Here is a 20,246-nt window from a genome sequence, read left to right as displayed (position 1 = left end):
ATGTTAAGGAAGAAGAGTCCAGTTCTGAGGGGTTGCCCAAGGTGAGGATAGAATAAATTTGTAGAGTGTAGTGGTTCTCAACAAGCATTTTGGAGTCTTAGACAACTTTTTGTCACCAGTCTTTCTAGCTTTTGACTTGCGGCAAATAATGAATCCCTCTCTGCCTAGGTTTTGTGGGAGGTAATGATAGTACACTTCTTAGATGGTGACTCAAAGTAGTGACTGAATTATCAGAGAAAGATAATTACCATTATACAGTATTTTGGAACTCAAATCTATACATATTAGATAGCTGTATGAATATCTAATGAGACTGGGCCTATGGCCTTTACACTGGGGGTGTTCAGCTGACCCACCCAGATCCACTCTCCACCCTCCTCTTTGCCTCAGAAGGTCACTTAAATGAATCCGTCAGTGGGTTCCCCTGCCATCTAGCTTCTAGTTGGCTTTGGCCAATTATAAATGCCAGCAGAAGAGGGAAGAGAGTGAGGTGGGCCTTTATTCTCCCAGTCACACCTGGAGCTGGCCACCCCCCTGCTCCTTGGGTCTTGCTCACGTCAGGCAGCTCTTTCCACGCAGGGCAGTCCCTCTCTTTCTGATCCACATACGGCTCTCCCCTCTTTCCCTCCAACCTAGGGGTGATAAAGGAACTTTGTTTTCATCAGCCTGGTACTGATTCTTCCCTCGGGCTTTCCTTTACCTGTTCATGACATCATACTGTCTTGATTAACGCCCCTTGTACGTGACTAACCTGAAGGTGAGGTCTTCTCCCAGGATCCTGACTGAGAAGCACCTTCTCCACTTGGCCTTGATGCTGCTTCCCCTGAGAAAAAGCCACAGTCCAATTCCAAAGTTCTTTGTCTTCTGGTTTGAGTCTCTGTTGGTAGGATGATTGAGAATGAAATACTACTTAAAATAAATTATCCTGGTGAGGACAGATCCTGGAGGAATAAGGAGCTGTGTTCCAAAGAGATTTTAACCCTGGAGATGAATAAACCCTACGGAAAGACCTGGTAACTGGAACTAGGAACCATGCACATCAATTCTCTTACCTCCTGAAACCACCCTACCACAGCTCCCTCCCTGGCCAGTGCCCCTAGATTCCCCCACCCCGGACTTCTGAGAGCAGATCAGGGACCACCCTGGCTCTGGAGCTCCGGGGGCTAGCAATTACTGATGAAGAGCAGAACAGATGTTCACCTGCACTATGCACAGGGAAGGAAATTAAACAATAATGATAATTTTAAACAAAGGAGGAATGCTTTCTAAACCAGGGCTTCTTGTTAGATTCATGATTTTAATGGAAAGACTTCCAATTTCAGCTCAGAGATGAAGAGAGCTGGAAATAACATTGCTCCCTCCTTTACAACAAGAAAAACCTGGACAAACTACAAATTAACAATTTTTCTTGAACCCATCAAAGAATTGAGGTCACAAGGCTAACTGAAATCTGGCAGAAACAGGCATCTACAGAGGAGACACAGAATCCAAGCATTTACTAACCTGGGGCAGATGCCTTGTAATTGTAAGCTGGTAAGAAAATTCAGTTAAGATTATATAAGATTATGTGTATGTGTGTATACACACACATATGTATAATTATATGTGTTACATGAAAAAATATATAGATACTTGCATGTATTTATAAAAAATTCACTCACACATACACATGGTAGACATACATTAATTTGAGTTAAGGATAATTATAAAGTATACCATCTTAATTCATTTCACAAAGTGGGTTTAGTCAGTCTCATTTAGTCTTTTGCCTTTACTTTTATTTCACTTTTTATTTTTAAATATTTCAAATTTACATAAGATTACAGAGTAATACAAACATCCGTACAGCACCCACTTCCCAGATTTAACTAATGCTGACATATGCCACATCCACACGGGCCACCCCACTTCTGTTCAGATGAGGCTGACCCAGCTCCCTGGGCTCGGCAGACTTCCAAAAGACCAGGACAATGTTTACCCCACCTTTACTGTCCATGCCCACCTCACCTCGCCTGGAGAACCGTAAGCCACATTCTCTTCTGGTTTAGCAATCCATCTCATTCCTCGTCAGATGGGACTCAGTGTGCTGAGGGACATCAAAATTCATTTTTGTTTCACTTGGAGTTGGTGAGTTTTTGTTCTTTGTATAAGAAAAGGATCTGCTCTCAGCCTCAGCTTTGAAACAGAAATTGGTCCATAACCAGACTAAAATACCATGCTCCCTGTCACATGAAGACTTTAATAATAAAAATCTCAGGGTTTTGAAGCCCTGATATGTTCTAACCCATTTAATGTATGGCATCATTTGTCTTCCCAGCCTCTCTGTGAAGATCATGTCAGAGCACCCCTTATGTATTGGTCTCATACCCAGGTACACACGTGTATCTGTCAGGTGCCAAAACCTGTACTTTGTTTTAAATACTGAATGTACAGACTGTCATTCATTTTACAGTATCTAGATTGGTTATCCATAGTCCTTCTTATACCTGTGGCTATACTGCAGATCACCGAGGTTGAGAGGTAAATGACCTCCACATTGGTGGGAAAAGTGGGACCACCTTATTCAGATGGATGTTTCTTTATAACAAGACCCTTAATTCCTGGATGTAATTTTTTTTTTCACTTAGAGGAAGGGTACAGAAAACTTTACTATCTGTCTTAGGTCCATCCCATTGAACTAGCACCTGAGACTGTGATTTGCGAGAATGCAGATTCACTGACTGGGGAGGGCTCTCAGGAAAGAGGAAATGCAAGAGGCAGAATGGGCAGAGGAGGGGCTAAGAAAAGAGATGGTCTCAGCAGGACCCAGATGCAGCCCCATCACACAGGGAGCTCTAGAGCATGAAATACACCTGGCAAATTATTGCCACTGTGAGGCAAGGGGGATGGCCTTTGTAGAAGGTGAGAATCACCTTCTCACAGCAGTTGGGAAGTCCGTATGGGGCCAAGTGAAGGGGATCTGGGAGGGGATGCCAGTACCCCAGCTTAGACACTGAAGGATTGATTGATGAGGACCACAAGTAGCCATTCACACAACCATACAAAGACAGAGAATAATTCAAAGGCTTAAAATGGGACTAAAGAAAACCCACCACCTTTTAGAGGGTCAGACACATCGAACCAGGAGATTAAGTATAAGGAGGTAAGAAGGCTGGTCTTAAATGGTTAATTCCTTCAGCACTTGCAAAACCATCAAGTGAAAGTGAGAGTGGGTTTGGTTGATGTCCGACTACCTTCAGAAACTTCTGCTATTCTTTCTGATGATATCTTCACCAAGGGCCCCTTGCCAGCTCTGAGACTGCTGATTGCAAGGCAGTTCAAAGACAAAAATAAAAATTCCATTTACTTTCTGTGGGAGATGACTGTCTGCTCCCTTTAAGTTGGGCCAGAGGAAACATTCAGAATACATTGCTGGAAGTAAATGGGATTTTTCATCTATTTAAACTGCAATTCACCTCTGAAAACTCCATTTTATCAAAACTCCTGGTTAATACTATTTTCCATGGTCAGGTATTCCCCCCAAGTACACACATGAGAGATGTAGGATGCCCACGGAAGACTGTTCCAGAGATAAAATTTCTTAAAGAGAACTCTAGTAGTAATATCCTCAATGCTATGTCACATGCAAAACTCAGAAATGACTGACCTTTAACATGGCAGGCAGGTGTGTGGTAGGGCAGAAGACACATATAATACTTATAGAAATTCATTTGCCGTGTACTCATGAGCAAGTCATATAATCTTCTGAGCCTTTTGGTTCACATCTCTAAAATGGGTTTAGGGACACCTGCCCTGCCTATCTCCAACAGCTGTTGTGAAGATTCCATTAGGTTAATTTATATGAAAGTACTAATATATAAAACAGTACACAAATTGAATACAGCTGGAAATGTCTCTTGCAGCCAAGTGCTTGAAAAAACACCATTAAACTCATGGTAGGAAGAATTCTAAGACAGCCCCAAGAATCCCACCCCCTTATAAACATATATACTGTACATAATCATCACTCCTTGAGGGTGAGCAGGTCCTGCAGATAGGATAGTTACTCCCATGATTAGGTGATGTAACGTAAGCCTCCACCTTCACAATCTGGAGAGAGATTTTTCCTGCTGGCTTTGAAGCAGTGATCTTCCCTGTAATGGTTAGAACCCAAGTGCATCCGAGATGGACTGCCAGCCATCAGCCAGCAAAAAAAATAGGGACCTCGGTCCTACAACTACAACGTAAATTCTGCTAACAACGTGAACAAATGTGAAAGAAGACCCTGGGCTTCAGAAGAGAACTCAGTCCAACCAACATGCTGATTTCAGCCTTGTAAGACCCTGAGCAGAAAACCCAGTTACTCTGTGCAGGACCTGACCAACAAAAACTATGACTTAGTAAATGCGTATTGTTTTAGCCACTTAGCTTACTATAATTTGTTACACAGCTATAGAAAATGAATATACAATTGGCTATTCTGAAATGGTTGATTGCAGTCCTCTAAAATCCATCTCCATAAAAGTAAAAAGAGCACTAGGGAAAACTGTCAAAATTAACTTTTACAGAACTCTGAAAAATCACCAGAGGCTTGCAACAATCCAAGCAGCATTTATTTAAGGAAAATGGCTGAATCTCAATAAGCACAGTGAATCTTGTGGCATTTTAATTTGACTTATGCCCATCACCCGTACCCCAGCTCTCCAAGAGCCCTGAAAGCCTATAGCCTTCACAGTATCTGTGAAAAGCAGCGGCTTAGCAGCTTCCAAAGGAAGCAAATGAGTTTGGAGTACCTCAGAAGTCCCATTCCCAGAAAACTGTCACCATTTGACCTGACTGGCAGTTCACTAAAAAGCTCCACTTTCAACGAATTTCTTTATTTGACCTAATCAGAGCCCTACCCACAGAGATTTGACAAATACAATCAGTGGCAATTGTTTAATGTCACAGCTGCCTGAAGATGTGTTAACAGTTGGAGCTAACAAGCAGCTAATGAAATATCTTAAAAAGAAAAACTGGATAATGAGATGTTCATAGGCTTCTCTGAAAAGCTCCAACAATTTGTGGGAATCTAGTAGCCTATGTGCATTTTAGGACTGGGTATATGCCCAGGAGAGCCCTGAAAACATCCTCTTCTTTTGTGTCTGGTTATCTTGTGTCCCTGCATAAGCAGGAAGTTAAGGATAAGATGGAGTTGTAAAGTGCCTGCCAGAGCACTGAAAACATAACTACATACACACACATACACACACATACAGAGTCCTTAAAAAGCCTGAAAGTTTATTATTTTGAGGAATGTGAAGGAAATCTTTGTCCAGTCATTAGCTAACCATCAACCTAACTAACTGAATAGACTACAGTGACCACACATATCAAAGAATACAGATTTCACAGAATTAGTCCAAGAAAGTCTTCAAACAAACAGCAACAACAAAAAAGCCTGGAGAAGAGAGAGAATCTGATTTCCAGAGTTGACAGTGTATCATTTAAAATGTCTAGTTTTCAATAACAATTGCAGAAAAAAAACAAGACATGTGAAGAAGTAGGAAAGTATGGCCCATACAAAGGGAAAAAGTAGTTTACAAAAACTGTCCCTAAGAAAGGCCAGACTTTGGACTTACCTCGCAAAGGCTTAAAATAGGTATTATAAATATATTCCAAGAAATAAAGGAAACCATGTCTAAGAATTAAAGGAAGGTAAGAAAAATGTGTCACCAAATACAAACCATCAATCAAATGACAGAAATTATTTTTAAAAAACAATACAAATTCTGAGGTTGAAAAGTACAATAATTGAAATAAAAAATGTAACTGAAGATTTGATTAGACAGAAGAAAGAATTAGTAAATCTGAAGACAGGTTGGTTGAGAGTCATCTATATAAAGAACAAAATTAAAAATAACCAAAGAAACTAGAGCCACAGAGACCTGTGGGACACCATTGTATGAGGCTTACATTATCCCAATACCAAAACCAGATAAGACATCATAATAAAAGAAAACTACAGATCATATAAATATAGACAAAAAAAATATAAAAATATTAGCAAACTGAATCCATTAACATATAAAAAGAATCAGACACCATGACTGAGTGAGATTTATCCCAGAATGCAAGATTGGTTCAACATACAAAAAGTAACTAATATAATAAACCATATTAATAGAATAAAGTTCATATTGATAGTATAGAATTAGTAGAATAAAGTTCAAATAAAATCAATTAATAAAGTTATTAATAGAATAAAAAGAATAGAATAAAGTTCAAACATAACTATCTCAATAGCAGAAAAATAGTTGACAAAGTCTAATACTCATGATAAAAACACTCAATAAACTAAGAATATAAAGGAATTTCCTCAACTAATAAAGGGCATCTATGAAAACCCACAGCAAACACCTTGCATAATGGTGAAAGACTGGAAAATTTTCCCCTGGGATCAGGAACAAAACAAGATATCCACTCTTGTCATTTCCATCCAATATTGTGCTGGAGATTCTTGTCAGCACATTTAAACAAGGAAAGAAAATAAAAGGCGTACAGATTGAAAGTGAAGAAGCAAAACTATCTTTCTTTGAAGAAAAGTTTATCTTGTTGTAAGACAATAGTAAGGAGTTGACCAAAAAAAAAAAAAAGGAGAAACAAATTCATGGATTGGGATCCAGTATTGTTAAGGTGGTAATACACCCCAGTTTGATCTGCAGACTCAGTGCCATCCCTGTCAAAACCCTAGCTGGCTCTTTTTTGTAGATTGACAAGCTGATTATAAAATTTATGGAAATATGGGCCAGGATTCCAGACTGGCCAAAACTATCTTGGAAAGAAAGAACACAGTCAAAAGACTCACACTTCCGGATTTCAAAACTTACAGCACAGACAGCAATAATAATCAAGATCGGCATATAAGGATAGGCATATAAATAGGCATAAGGATAGGCATATAAATCAGTGTAAAAGAATTGAGAGTCCAGAGATAAACTCTTACATGCATGGTCAGTTGATTTTTGAAAACAGTGCCAAAACCATTCAATAGGGGAAAGAATAGTGTTTTCAACAAATGGTACTGGGACAACTGGATATAAGCATGCAAAAGAATTATGTTGGTCCCCTGCCTAACCCCACATACAAAAGTTAATTCAAAATGTTTAAGAAACCTAAATATAAGAAGAACTAAAACTATACAACTCTTAAGAGAAAACACTTGGGGTAAGTCTTCATGGCCTCAGATTAAGCAACTCTTAAATATGACAGCAAAAGCATGAGATAAAAGAAAAAACAAGACAGATAAATTGGACTTCATCAAAATTTTTAAATTGTGTGCTTCAATGGACAATATCAAATAACAGCATTATTCATAATGTCTAAAAGGTGGAAGCAACTAGTGTCCATCAACTGATGAATAGATAAACAGTGTCTATTTTTGCAAATAATACTTTATTGGAGCACAGTCATGCTCCTTTGCTTACATATTACCTTTACCTACCTTCATACTACAATTACAGAATTCACTAGTCACAACAGAGACTGTCCATATTACCTGCAAAGCCTAAAATATTTATTATCTGACCCTTTTCCAAAAAAGTTTGCTTACTCCTGATCTAGGGTATATGTCACTTGTGAAGCATTTCAAAATTAACAAAAAAGAATAACAAGCTCTTTTTTTTTTCTCTGAGTGTCATGATCCTGCCAAACCCTGCTAGCCAAGAACTAGTAGAACATACATTTGCTTAGTCACCATGTAACCTTGGACAAGTTATGCAAACTCTCTGAGCCTCAGTCCTCAGCTCTAAAATGGAAATAATAATGAGATCTGCTCCAATGGGTTGCTGTGGAGATTGAATGAGGTGGTATATATTATGATGGGTTGAATTGTCCTTTCAGGAAAGATGCTGAAGCCCTAACCCTCAATATCTCAGAATGAGACTTCATTTGGAAATAGGGTTATTGTAGAAGCAATTAGTTAAGATGAGGTCATACTGGAGTAAGATAGGTGCTTCCTCCAATATGGCTGGTGTAAGAAATGGCCATGTGAACACACAGACACACAGGGAGAAGGCCATGTGACAATAGAGGCAGAGACTGGAGTGATGTTGGGATCAGCTGAGGAATGCCTGGGGCCACAGAAGCTGAAAGAGGCAGGAAGGATTACCCCCACAGCGGCTGTTCAGAGGGTTTGGCCCTGTACCTTGATTTTGGACTTCTAACTGCCAAAACTGTGAAAGAATAAATCTCTATTGTTTTAAGTCACCAGTTTGTGGTATTTTGTTATGGCGGCCCTAGGAAACTAATATACATATGGAGCTCTTAGAACAGTACCTGACATGTAATAACTCCGTTAATTCATGTTAGAAATTATTCTAGATTTTTTTTTACCTTGTTTCTGTTAATCTCTAAAATAATTTCATAAGGTACGTATATTAGTCTGCTTGGGCTGTCATATCAAAATACCACAGATTGGGTGGCTTAACAGAAATTATTTCTCACAGTTCTGGAAGGTAGAAGTCCAAGGTAAGGGTTCCAGTATGGTACAGTCGGGTTCTGGTGAGGACCCTCTTCCTGGTTTGAAGATGGCTACCTTCTCCTGTGTGCTCAGATGGTGGACAGAGAGGAAGGAGGCTCTCTGGTGTCTCTTCTTATAAGGGCACTAATCCCATCCTCATGAGTTCATCTAAAACTAATCAACTCTCAAAGGCCCCACCTCCAAATACCATCACATTGGGGGTTAGGGCCTCTACCTGTGAATTTGGAATAGGGGGACACAATTCAGTCCTTAGCAGTAGGTATTATTAACTGTTTTACAGGTATGAAAACAGAGTCTCAGAAAAATTAATACACAAGAAAAAATATGAAAGGGTAATGTTATTAAAAGGAGAAGATTCTTGTAGACATGTGAATTCCTCATGGGCATTTTTCACATACGGTCATGCATGTTCCAGAGCATTAGTGTTAAACATTCTGGAATCAGACACCCTGTGTTCGATTCCACCTTCTGCCATTCACTAACTGGGACATTGGGCAAGTTACTTAACTGTCTGGAGTCTTAATATCCTTATCTGAAAAATGGATGATTCCTAATCTCATGGAGTGGTTTTGAGCATTAAATGACAAAATACATGTAAAGAGTATCTTAGAGTGCCTGGTACAGAGTAGACATCAAATGAATCTTAGAACTTGAAAAAATAAATACATAAACATGGTTCAGGGCAACTCTGATTGTTAGAACAGTATTTGAACAACTTTAAAATCCAACTAGTTTAATAAACTATTATTCATTTATATTAAGAGATGCTATGCCAACACAAAAAAAGAATAAGATAGATGCATGTTGACCTCCTAGATTATTTTCTTGTCTCTAACTATTGTGACTTTAGGCAAATAATTCCACCTCTCTGGGCCTGTTTTCCAAGCTTAAAAATGAAAATAAAAGCAGTACCAATTTCACAGAGTTGTCATGAGGGCTAAATAACATATAGCCCATACAGGCTGTAGCCTACAAAATATCAGCTACAGTTCATAAATATTCCTAGACACAGAGCAAGTACATGATTAATAATAATAGTCATTATTAAATTATGATTCCATTTATACAGAAGGAAGGAAACCTGATTGGCTAATTTCCGGGGAAAGATGTAATAACTGACAACTAACTTATTTCTGGAGAGTGAGGATGGGATGTAGGAGAGAAGGGTTTCAACTTCCCTTTTATCCCTTCTGTACCATTGGAAACAAACCAACCCCCAAATTACTAGCTGTCTCTTGTCCTTCCCTCTATTTTTTCATTGTTTTAAGTACCATTGATATACATTCTTATAGTGGTTTCAAGTACACAACACAGTGGTGGTTCACCAGTTACCCATATTATTAAATCCTCACCCCAACTAGTGTTTTTACTATGTGTCAACATAGGAAGATGTTACAGAATCATTGGCTATATTCTCCCTGCTGTACTACCATCCCCGTGACTCACTTACATTATGATTCAGAAATTTTGTGCCCTTTTACACCCCTCACCTTCCACCCTTACCCTAACCCCTCCCCCATGGTATCCACCTGTGTCTATGAGTCTACTACTCTTTTGTTCATTTTGTTTTGTTTTGTTTTGTTTTCTTAGATTCCACAAATAAGTGGAATCATGTGGTATTTGCCTTTCTCCACCTGGCTTATTTCACTTATGAATAGCCTCTAGGTCCATCCATGATGTCTCAAATGTCAGGATTTCATTCTTTTTTGTGGCTGAATAACATTCCATTGTGTATGTGTACTACCTCTTCTTTATACACTCATCTATTTACTGATGAACACTATTTGCTTCCACATCTTGGCTATCATAAATAATGTGATGATAAACATAGAGGTGCACCTATCTTTTTGAATAAAAAATTTGTTTCTTCAGATAAATTCCTATAAGTATAATTATTGGGTCAAATGGTATTCCTTGGTTTTTTGAGGACTCTCCATCCTGCTTTCCACAGTTTGTGCTCCCCTCTTTCCCACATAATAAGGCGCAGACCTGATGGTGGCTAAGCCCTTTCTACTACTGTTAGCCAGGGCTGCCTTCTGCTAGCATATGAGTCCAGCAGCATCACAATTTCCCTTGTGGCTGGTAAATGGCCACGTCCCTGCCCCCCACCCCACCCCCAGCCTTGACCTTGCAAGGTAAGGATTGGCTCCTGGCCTGCTGGGGGCCTGCAGAAGCCTCGGAGATGCTGATTCACAGCAACTCTGGTTTCTTCAGGGTCCCATAGTCCAGGTTAGTAAATATTTTGACTTTCATTCTTGGTGCCCGGCACTGAAGTTGTTGGGGCTGTGCCCCCATTGTATCTGACTCTAAATAGCTCTTCAAGGTATTTATTCTCATTTTCCAAATGATGAAACTCAGGTTACTCATTCTGGGACTTGCCCAATAACACACAGCTCATAAGTGAAGTCTCTGGCCCCTAAGGCAATGCTCCTTTCATTGTGTCTTTGCTTTCATTAGCTCACATTCCCTCTCTAAAAATACTCATATGCTCTGCCTCAACAAGTTGTTTTCAAAAAGTATTACCAGCTTTGTAGTTCTGGCTTGTCTCATCTGGTTCAGCAGTTTCAAGAGAAGAGCAGAGTTAATCAACTCTGTGAATAATTAACGAGTTGAGTTTGATCTCTGGCCTGGAGCTGACCACTAAACTTCATTATTTGCCCTGAACAAAAAAGACAAGGAAAGCTTCCCTGTATCAGTATTTTTCAATGTCTGGAGAAATAGGGAAACCAGAAGAAGCATTCTTACTCTGTTCCCCCTCTGAGAGATGAAGTCCCCTGCCCAAGGTCACAGGGCTGAACCAGGCTTGGAGACTAGACCTCTACTCTGCCAAGACTGGACATGGTTTTGGAAATTAAATAGTCCGAGGTTTAAGTCATTATCAGCTGCATGACCTTGGGAAAAGTTACTCATTCTCTCCCTCGGCTTCATTCATCATTTGTGAATGAGGGCAATAGTATTGATAGGCACTAAGTTAATGTTCTGCAGTGACATTGACATTGTTCAGCAGTCATCCACCAATGAAAATCCTGCACCTGGAGAGGAAGCAGGGTCCTGGAGGCCCCAGCTCTGCAGGCATGCAACTGTTAGCTGGATTGTGGGAATATCCATGGGGGCCTAGGGCAGTAGCCAGGTGGCCTGGAAGATAGCAATGCTCTGGTGGTGAGGGGTGGGTTTCAGGGAAGGAGCTATCTATCAATGATACAGGAGAGCGTCAATGTTTGAACAACTGGTACAGCTGTATGAATGGGCTACAGGATGAATATAGGTCCTCTGCAATGTTAGTTTGCATTTCTAGGGGAATTTACTCTGTGCTTGGTACCATGGCTCAACTTTATTCTCACATTATTCCAGGTAATCTTCACAAACACTCTGAAAGGTGCAACTCTAGGCCCTTTTATTCAGAGGAGGAAACTTCCCCTTTACAAGTTATAATGCTAGTAAGTGATAGAGCAGTGATCTGAACTCCTGCGGGCCAGCGGCAGAGCCAGACTCATAGCCACAATGGGAGAGAAGGAAATCCTGGGCAATAATGCAAAACTGAAGTTGAGAATGTGGGTAGGAAAGGAGGAATAAAAGAGCTGGGCTGTAGAACAATTCAAATGAGGAATAAAAATGGAGCTAGACACGTGGAGTCCTTGGGCAAGAGTGACATTAAAAACATTTTTCCTGCTTAGACTTTACAAATGGAATAAAATGTTAACAAAAGGTGAATCTGCATAAAGGGTAGACAGAGGTTCTTTTGCACTGTGCTTATTTAAGCAATTTTGAAATTATGCCCTAATAAAAAGTTAAAGTGAAAAACTGGCACACGGGGCTCCCGTCTTCCTTAGCTCTCTGTCATCTCTCAGTGGGATAGTTCAGATTTTGCCTTTCATCAACTCATTTTTCAGAGTAACAGGGTCAGCTGAAGATGATCTAAGTCTAATGTCCCACCTCCTCAACCTCCGTCAGCATTGAGGGTATGTGATGTGATCATGTGATTTGGGAATGCAGGCAAATGAGAACAAGTATAACTGCCAGAAATGAGGGCAACATAGTAGGAAGGGCACTGGTCCAGGAGGCAGGTAACCGTGGACTGGATCTTGTTCGGTCTGTTTCACAGCTGAGCAATCTTGGACAAGTCACAAATTCATCTGTAAAATCAGAATCACAGAGGCAACCCCACAGCTTATGCTAGCGATTAAATGAAGTATCATTTGTAATGTTCCAACCATGGGGTCCTGCATGTAGCATGTGCTCAATAAACATTTTATTTCCCTTGCTCTGAGGCATAATGTCTACACCTATTCAAGGAGAACAGTAACAACACCTTACTCAAATGTAAGAAATCAAATGTGATCATCTGTGAAATATGCTTTGGAAATGCCTAAGTTACAAATTGGAGTTATCATTGCTGGCGATGACCAAGGGGACCCGCTGCCCTCGTGCCCCTGACTACATCTCAGGAAGTTGAATGTCTTATTCTGTCTTTATTACTTTCAAGTTTCTTCTGATGCTTTCATTTGATTGTCCCATCAATCACAGTACTGAAGCATTATTTATACCTCTGAACGTAATTCACGTCTCCCTAACGTGCCTAACCCAGGGCTGTGGACACACCAAACCCTGGTAAACATTTGCATTTTCTAAGCAAAGGGTAAGGATGTGACAGGCATTTAAAATTAAAGATTTGGCCAAAGTGATGCTCTTAACTGGTGAAAACATGAGGTTCTGGGTATTTGCTCCCCTTCCAACTGAATGTTTTATTTTGAGATTTTGACTGGTTAGAAAACATATTCACAGGCCTGGAGATTAGGGTGCAGACATCTTGTGGGGGGCCATTATTCTGCCTACCACATCATCTTAACTACCTGGCATCACAGAACAGTTAGGAATTGTTTGGTAAAACTGTAGTTTCAGAATATGTGTGCACGCACATACACACACATACACATATGGGCATTTTGTTATGAGACACAGTGCATTTCTTATTGCAGGCTGATAGGCAGAAAGTCTGAAAAATACTGCTCTAAATCAAGAAAGAAATACCTTGGTGTGTTTAGGATAATAAATATTATGAGGCTTGAAATTGTGAGGCTGGAATATATCCTATAAGGGGGAGTGCTAAGAAGTAATACTGGCAACATAAGTATTGTAGGTAGGATTGTACAGGTCAATCAACAAGGCATGGTAGAGACCTTAGATTTCATTCTAAGCACTACTGGAAGCTACTAAAGTGTATACACCAATATGGTGTACACTCTGATTTACACTTTTAAAAGAGGGATACTTTTGGATACCTTCCACCTACTGTTCGCTGAAGTTCATAGATTGGGCTCTAGAATTCTCCAGGCTAATCCAGTAATCAAATGCTTTGGAGAGAATTAAAATGTTTGTAATAGAATAAAACCACTGCTTCAAATTCCTAGAGATACCAATGAGACCAGCACAGGTGGTAAGAAATAAAACTCTCAGAAAAATTCAAACAACAATATACTATTTTAACCTATGTATAAGCAAGTATTTTCAAACACTTGAGAATGTTATTAGTATTTCTGTAACGTGGCACGATCTTTTATAGAGGGCAATATGGTTGCACCTATTAAAATTAAAATTTTGCATGACCTTTAATCCAGAAATTTTACTTCAATGATTATATCCTTCAGAAACATTCACGCATATGCCAATAACAGGTGTAGCAAATGTTTACAGTATTATTTGTCATTAGGAAAAATTGGATGCATATAGTTTAAATGGGCATCAATGAGAGAATTCATAAATATGACACAGAAGCTTTTTACTATGAAATACTAAGCAGCAGTTTAAAAATAATCCTCTAGATACTTTATGTACTAATGTAAAAAAAAGGTTTGATTTGGTCATTTTTAAAAATGGCAGAGTAATATGGGTAGCATGATCTAAAGTTTTTAAAAACCAGGAAGTCAGATGTAGATAAGCATCTTTGAAAGTTCATAGGAAAAATGTCTAGAAGGAACACACAACAAACCTAGTATTAGATAATTAATATTTTCCCCCTGGTTAGAGGTGTAAAGGGTGAGAGAATGAATGGAGGATGTCCTTTACTTTTACTTTATACACTTTGGTATTTGAACTGCTTTTATACTAAGCACATGTTATTTTTAAAATGTAAAAAGAAAAGTAATAAAATTATATTAATAAAAAATATTCATAGGCTTAAAGGGCAGGTGGAAAGAGGCATTAACCAGGGAGGTAATAAAACAATTACAGCTTTGTGATGATATCAGCACCTGAGCTTTACCTCTTAGGTTATTAGGTAGGGTAGAAACCCAAGATTTAAATGAAATGTACTTGGCTTCTTGGTGTGCATGTGTGTGTGTGTGTACACACATATTTATGATTTTCTTCCAAACACCTGGGCCAGATATTTTAAACATTACAAAACCGAATGCTGTACCGTCTTTGACCATCTTGACTCCAGTTTAGTCTGTTTGCCTTGACCTGCTCCAATCTGAAATTCACCTGTGAGATTTTGGTATTAGGTCATGAACTGGGAAAAACTAAAAAAGGGAAAATGGGTAGTGACATCAACCAATCCCTGAGCAAATAACTGCGTGCCAGGACTACTTCTGGATGATTTGTGTATATCATCAGTAACTCCATAACCCTCCCATGGAAGGTGACAAATTATTCCCACTTTGCAAGTGATTTTACACTGCAGCCTCCCAAGCCAGGCAGGGTCGTTTGCCCAGGTGGCACAGTAAGGGCAAGTGCTGGGGCGACAGCCCAGGCTGCCTCCAATACTTTCTACAATGCCCCTCAGCTCCCTCAAAGGACAGAGCAGCTTCAAACCTGGCCACGCTGGAACTGCTTGGTTCTATCTAAAATCGGCTGTATGATGGTACCGAGGAGGAGTTCCTGCAGCAAAAGTAATATCCTTTCAGAGTTCTCGAAAAGGTACCCTATTTGGCTGAAATCTGTATCACCACACAAAAAAGAAAAAAGGAACTACTAAGCAATTTATCGTACTTGTTCTCATGCCCTTCTCTTTCCAAGCCACATTCAAAGACAGATGTGTGTTTTAATCCTGAACTAAAGCGTAGATGAGATGGAATCTGGATGTCAGAATGTTTCTCTGATAAGACATCCCACTACCTGCTTAACTCTCTCCAGGATCCTGGGCCCCTTCCTACTCCCACCCCACGGGCTGGGCTGCCTGCACCCCAGTCCCTCATCAGTGCCCCCATAATGCCCTGTGCCTGCCTGTCCTCCATTACACACTATCACAGGGCATCGCATTTGTTTTCCTCCCTCCCTCCCTTCCTTCCTTCCTTCCTTCCTTCCTACCTTCCTTTCTCCCTTCCTTCCTTTTCTTTTGGCCCTGTTAAAAAGCAAAATCCTTACCTGGTAGGCATCAATAAATACTTAAAAGAATGAATGAACACAGTTCTAATCAGGAACATCAAGGGTGATGTGCAGAAAGGCCCTGCACAGAAGTGTCTCTTAAGGCTTATAAAGAGCAGCTGAAAACAGTTTGATTCTTAGCTTGGGGGTAAAAGAAATAAGGAAGGAGAACATGTGTGTAAAACTATTCCATATGATACTCTAATGGTGGATAAATTTGTCAAAACCAAAGAACATACAACAAAGAGTGAACTGAATGCACACTATGGTTCACGATGGTGTGTCAAGCTTGATTCACCCACTATAACAAGCACATCACAATGATGCCCATGTTGATGGTGGGGGCTGTGGGCTGGGAAGGGTGTGTGTGGGAACTCGCTGTGCTTTCCACGCAGCTGTGCTGTGAACCTAAAACTACTCTGAACACTGAAGTCTATTAAATTGTTTAAAGTATTAAATAGATGGCACAAATAACCTCTACCATTTGATGCTTTATAAGTTTATGAACAACCTTGCTCTTACTGAAGTATAAAAAGAAATAGATCCCATCAGAATACAGTAGAATAAATCATGCATATCCATTGAGATACAAGAGAATTCTGTTCCACAGGTTCTGATGTTTTGGCCAGGAGTAGAGCAAAGCAGCAAAGAGAAATGTACACTAGCATGGAAAAAAAAAATCAATGTTCAGAAAGCAACATTAAAAACAAAATTTTAAACACTTTTCCAAAAAAAGGAGGCACAGATGAATTTACTATCATCCCCTTTTTCCTCATTCATGGTCCAGATTGGATTTCTAATATTAAAGATCATAACAAAATTTGCCAGTTCCCAAATAAATAAGTTTTGTATATAGTCCCTACTTTTCACAATGAAAGCACTCCCTGAAATTCAGTCATGTTATTACTATTAACTTTTACATTTACTATTTATATTTTACATAAATGTGGTTTAGGGCTATAGCCAGGGAATTAGTATTAATTAATTATAATGAGTTATATACAGCCAGTAGCAACTTCTGTAACCATACCAAAGGATGAAGTTGCACGTGAAATCCCGTCATAAGGATTGTGGAGTTGAGTGTCCCACACAAACACGGACTCAGGGTTTCAGCATGGTAAAGGGACTTGCTCAAGGTCATACATCCTGTTTATAGTGGAGCCATCTGTGGCAGAGCAACTAATACGGCCTCTATACCACACCTAGGTGCCCTATGAGGCACTTGATTTACATCATCTCATGGAAGCCAATAAACAGCCCTACAGAGTAGGTACTCATAATAGTTTCAATTTTCAGATAAGTCAAGGTGGCTTAAAGAAGTTACTAACTTACCCAAGGTTGCAGAGCACTTGAGGGGTTGGAGCCATGATTGAAGGCAGGTCTCTGTGACCTGAGCCCAGCCTGAGGGGGGAAACAGAGTCACGAAGGGCAAACAGAAGAGGGCAGTTTGAGGAGGGACTGTCACAGAGCTCAGCCTCAGGGTGCAGGGGTGGAACTGTGGGATGGGCACCTTTCACCCAGGGCTTGTTATTGTTACTCCTGATAAGGATGTACAATCCCCTGTGGCTGGGAGTTGCTTCTCCTCTTCTCCCTGTCTCTTCTTGCTTCCTAGAGTTACTACCTGAAGTTGCCATCTCAGTAAAAATACACTCTTCAGATTGCTATTCAGAAGAGGCTGCCTGCCCAGTGTTGCAGCAGAACACGGTTCTGTGTGCTCTCCTTGGGAAAGCAAAAGGAAGGGGTGGCCCAAGGGGTGGGAGTGGCCAGATGAACTTTCTTTAGAAGAATGGTTAGCTGGGGCTTGAGAGACCAGCATTCCTATTTCAGGCCAGAAGCTGCTATTTATTAGCTATGAGATTGGACAAAATCACCTCATTCTCTAAACCCATTTCCTTAACTATAAAATGAAGTTATTAGCAATTGTCCACAAAGGTTGTTGTGATGATAAAAATAGGACCATGCAGGCAAGGTGGCCTCATCAGTGTTAATATTATACTGTAACCTCCCTTATTCCCCATGGCTCTCCAACAAATTGTACCTTGAAAGTTCTCAAGAAATATCTGTTGAATTAATGCATAAACATAATAAAATGTATAAACAAGTGAAATGGTTCATCTACTAAAGATCAAAGCTCAGGAAACATGACAAACACTATAGCAGTGGCTAAAAAGCTCAAGTATTAACCAGAGTTACCTCTTTCTTATCTTACCCATTTCCTGCAACTAGCCATGAAATTCTCCAGGACTACAGGGAAGACCTCCCTCCCCCAGATGGTAACTTTAGGCTGAATAAGGCTTTTCAACCCATACTATATCCCAGATTTTCTCTGGTCAATCAAAATAGCTGTTGACCTGGGCTTTGTGTACATTGTTTCATTTTGTGGTCACAACCACCATCTTAAGTAGATATTGTTCTTTTAGCCCAATTACATTATTGTGTACATTACATATTAATTAATACAACTGAAATTCAGACAGTTAAGTAAATTGGCCAAAGTCACAAGCCACAATTGTACAAAAGAAGAAACAAAGCCTCCAATCAAGTAGGTAAGTTTTTCCGAAGGTTACCAGCTTAATAATAAACAGAGCCCAGGGTAGGGAAACCCAGGTAGTTTGACTGTCAGGCCTTAACCAGTATTTGGTTCTGCGTGCCTAGATCAGGATACCCGCTTCCAGTTTAGCCTAACAACTGAGAATCCTTACGGTTATAAAGTTAAAAAGAATGCATCAATATCAAGATAATCACTTTGGGAGTTAACTATGTTGTTGCACAAGTTTCCCGAAGAAAGTAACAGAGAGCTATCTTTTGAGTTATCTCTCACCAGGTGAGATTCCTGTACACGCAGGCTGTACAACCTCTTGCTCTGTTCTGCCTCTGCTCCCATCCAGCCTGGCCTGTGCCCACATTCTCCTTTCACTTGCAATGGGCAAAGGCCCAAGTTCACACTCCACCTCATAACCCGGCTGGCTGTTTAAGTCATCAAGAGCAGGACAACCTCTAGTTCTGGGAGAGGGGAGGGCAGCCACTGATTTGTTTTTCCTGTTCAATTCATTCTAAACACCACTGCTACTTCACCTTCTTCAAACCACAGTCAAGACATCACCTTGAGATAATATGAGGGCTTTCTAGTCTAGCAAACCCCATGCCCCAAATTCATTAACTCATGCAAACTTGGAGGGAGGGTCTCTTTGCCTGGTGCTGTGTTAAGCAGCAGAGATACATGAATGGAATAGCATATTGTGGAAGGGAGCCCCTAAAGAGAAATGAGTGACTACTGGAGCATGATGCAAAAATTTTGAGAGCCCTGCATGTTCATTCATTCACTCCCTAGCCTTCTTCCCTGATGTAATGAAATCAGGGCCCACTCTGAAGCACCTGGCTTTCTATTCTACCTCCTCCCACTGAGCATAAATGTGTCCTTGGGGAAGCCTTCATGGAGAAATCCTCCCCTATTTACCCTGTACATTTCCTTCATTGCACCGATTAGAACTGCATTTAAATTCCTTCTTGTTAATTTTTCAGTAGTTATCTGTCTTACCTGTTAGAAGGTAAATTATGTAAGAACAGAAACTATGAATCTGGTTTATCTTTGTATGTTAGATACTGGGAATTTAAGGAGTCTCTCCGTTAAGTACTTTGTATGTATTAGTTAAGTACTTGGTATATATTAGTCAACATCCTTTTCACCATCATTTGTACCTTCCAGGTTTGGTCTGATTTTTCCAATGTGGGTATTCCAATCAAACCTACACACATCTGCTTTATTTGAATATCCACCAACCTACCAACCATCAGCACTTTACAGGGTCACCTTTCATTATCACCTGTCCTATATGTAGGAGTAAAACTGGTTTCCCTTTAGACACAAGCTCCGGGACAAGGACTCTCTCAAGGTAATCTCTATGTTCTGGTACCTAGGCTTGTGCTCAACACCCTCTAGCCCTTTATAAATCCTTAGGATCTTGTGATTGCAAATAAAGACACTAATACTTCTTGCATTTGCTCTACAGATGAAATTGCTGTATTTGTTCAATAAGCAGTTTCTCCAGTAAATTCAGTAAAGGGAAATAAAAGACTTTCTGCATATATTCTGGTCTTGTTCATTTCAGACGTCCTTTTAAATGCTTCCAAACATGTTATTTTCCTACATTAAGCAAGCTCAGTCCACTTAGAAGAAATGAGAACAGCAGCCTACACCAAAATCACCCCAGAATAAATGCACATTCTGTTTAAGCTCCCTTCCCCCTTTCTTGTACAATGAGAACGATGATAAATTAAGGATTCCCACTCTAGGGATAAATGGTTCCGCTGCTGTTTTGATCTCCCTATAACCTTCAGCATGCAACATTCTTCCTATTTAAAATTCTCATGGGAGCCTGTTGAA

General features: G+C 40.0%; 1 protein-coding gene across 10 annotated transcripts in view; it reads right to left on the bottom strand.

Annotated features, from left to right (window-relative positions):
- Positions 1-20,246, bottom strand: part of LRATD2 (LRAT domain containing 2) — a 263,088-nt gene that overhangs the window by 235,887 nt on the left and 6,955 nt on the right. For 6 of the 10 annotated variants that reach the window (XR_005025881.2, XR_008996157.1, XR_005025883.2 and 3 more), the window contains exons 3-4: positions 2,008-2,086; positions 752-877 (exon numbers count right to left, since the gene is read on the bottom strand). The gene's annotated coding sequence lies outside the window, so the exon portion shown is untranslated. Of the gene's footprint in view, positions 1-751; positions 878-1,762; positions 2,087-20,246 lie in introns of those variants that run through there. The other 4 variants (XR_008996158.1, XR_008996159.1, XR_005025887.2 and 1 more) reach the window with 3 other exon arrangements.

Source organism: Manis pentadactyla, chromosome 3, assembly GCF_030020395.1.
Source record: "Manis pentadactyla isolate mManPen7 chromosome 3, mManPen7.hap1, whole genome shotgun sequence".
Classification (NCBI taxonomy): Eukaryota; Metazoa; Chordata; class Mammalia; order Pholidota; family Manidae; genus Manis; species Manis pentadactyla.
Note: the sequence above shows the minus strand (reverse complement) of the source record. Positions and strands in the feature narration are given on the sequence as shown.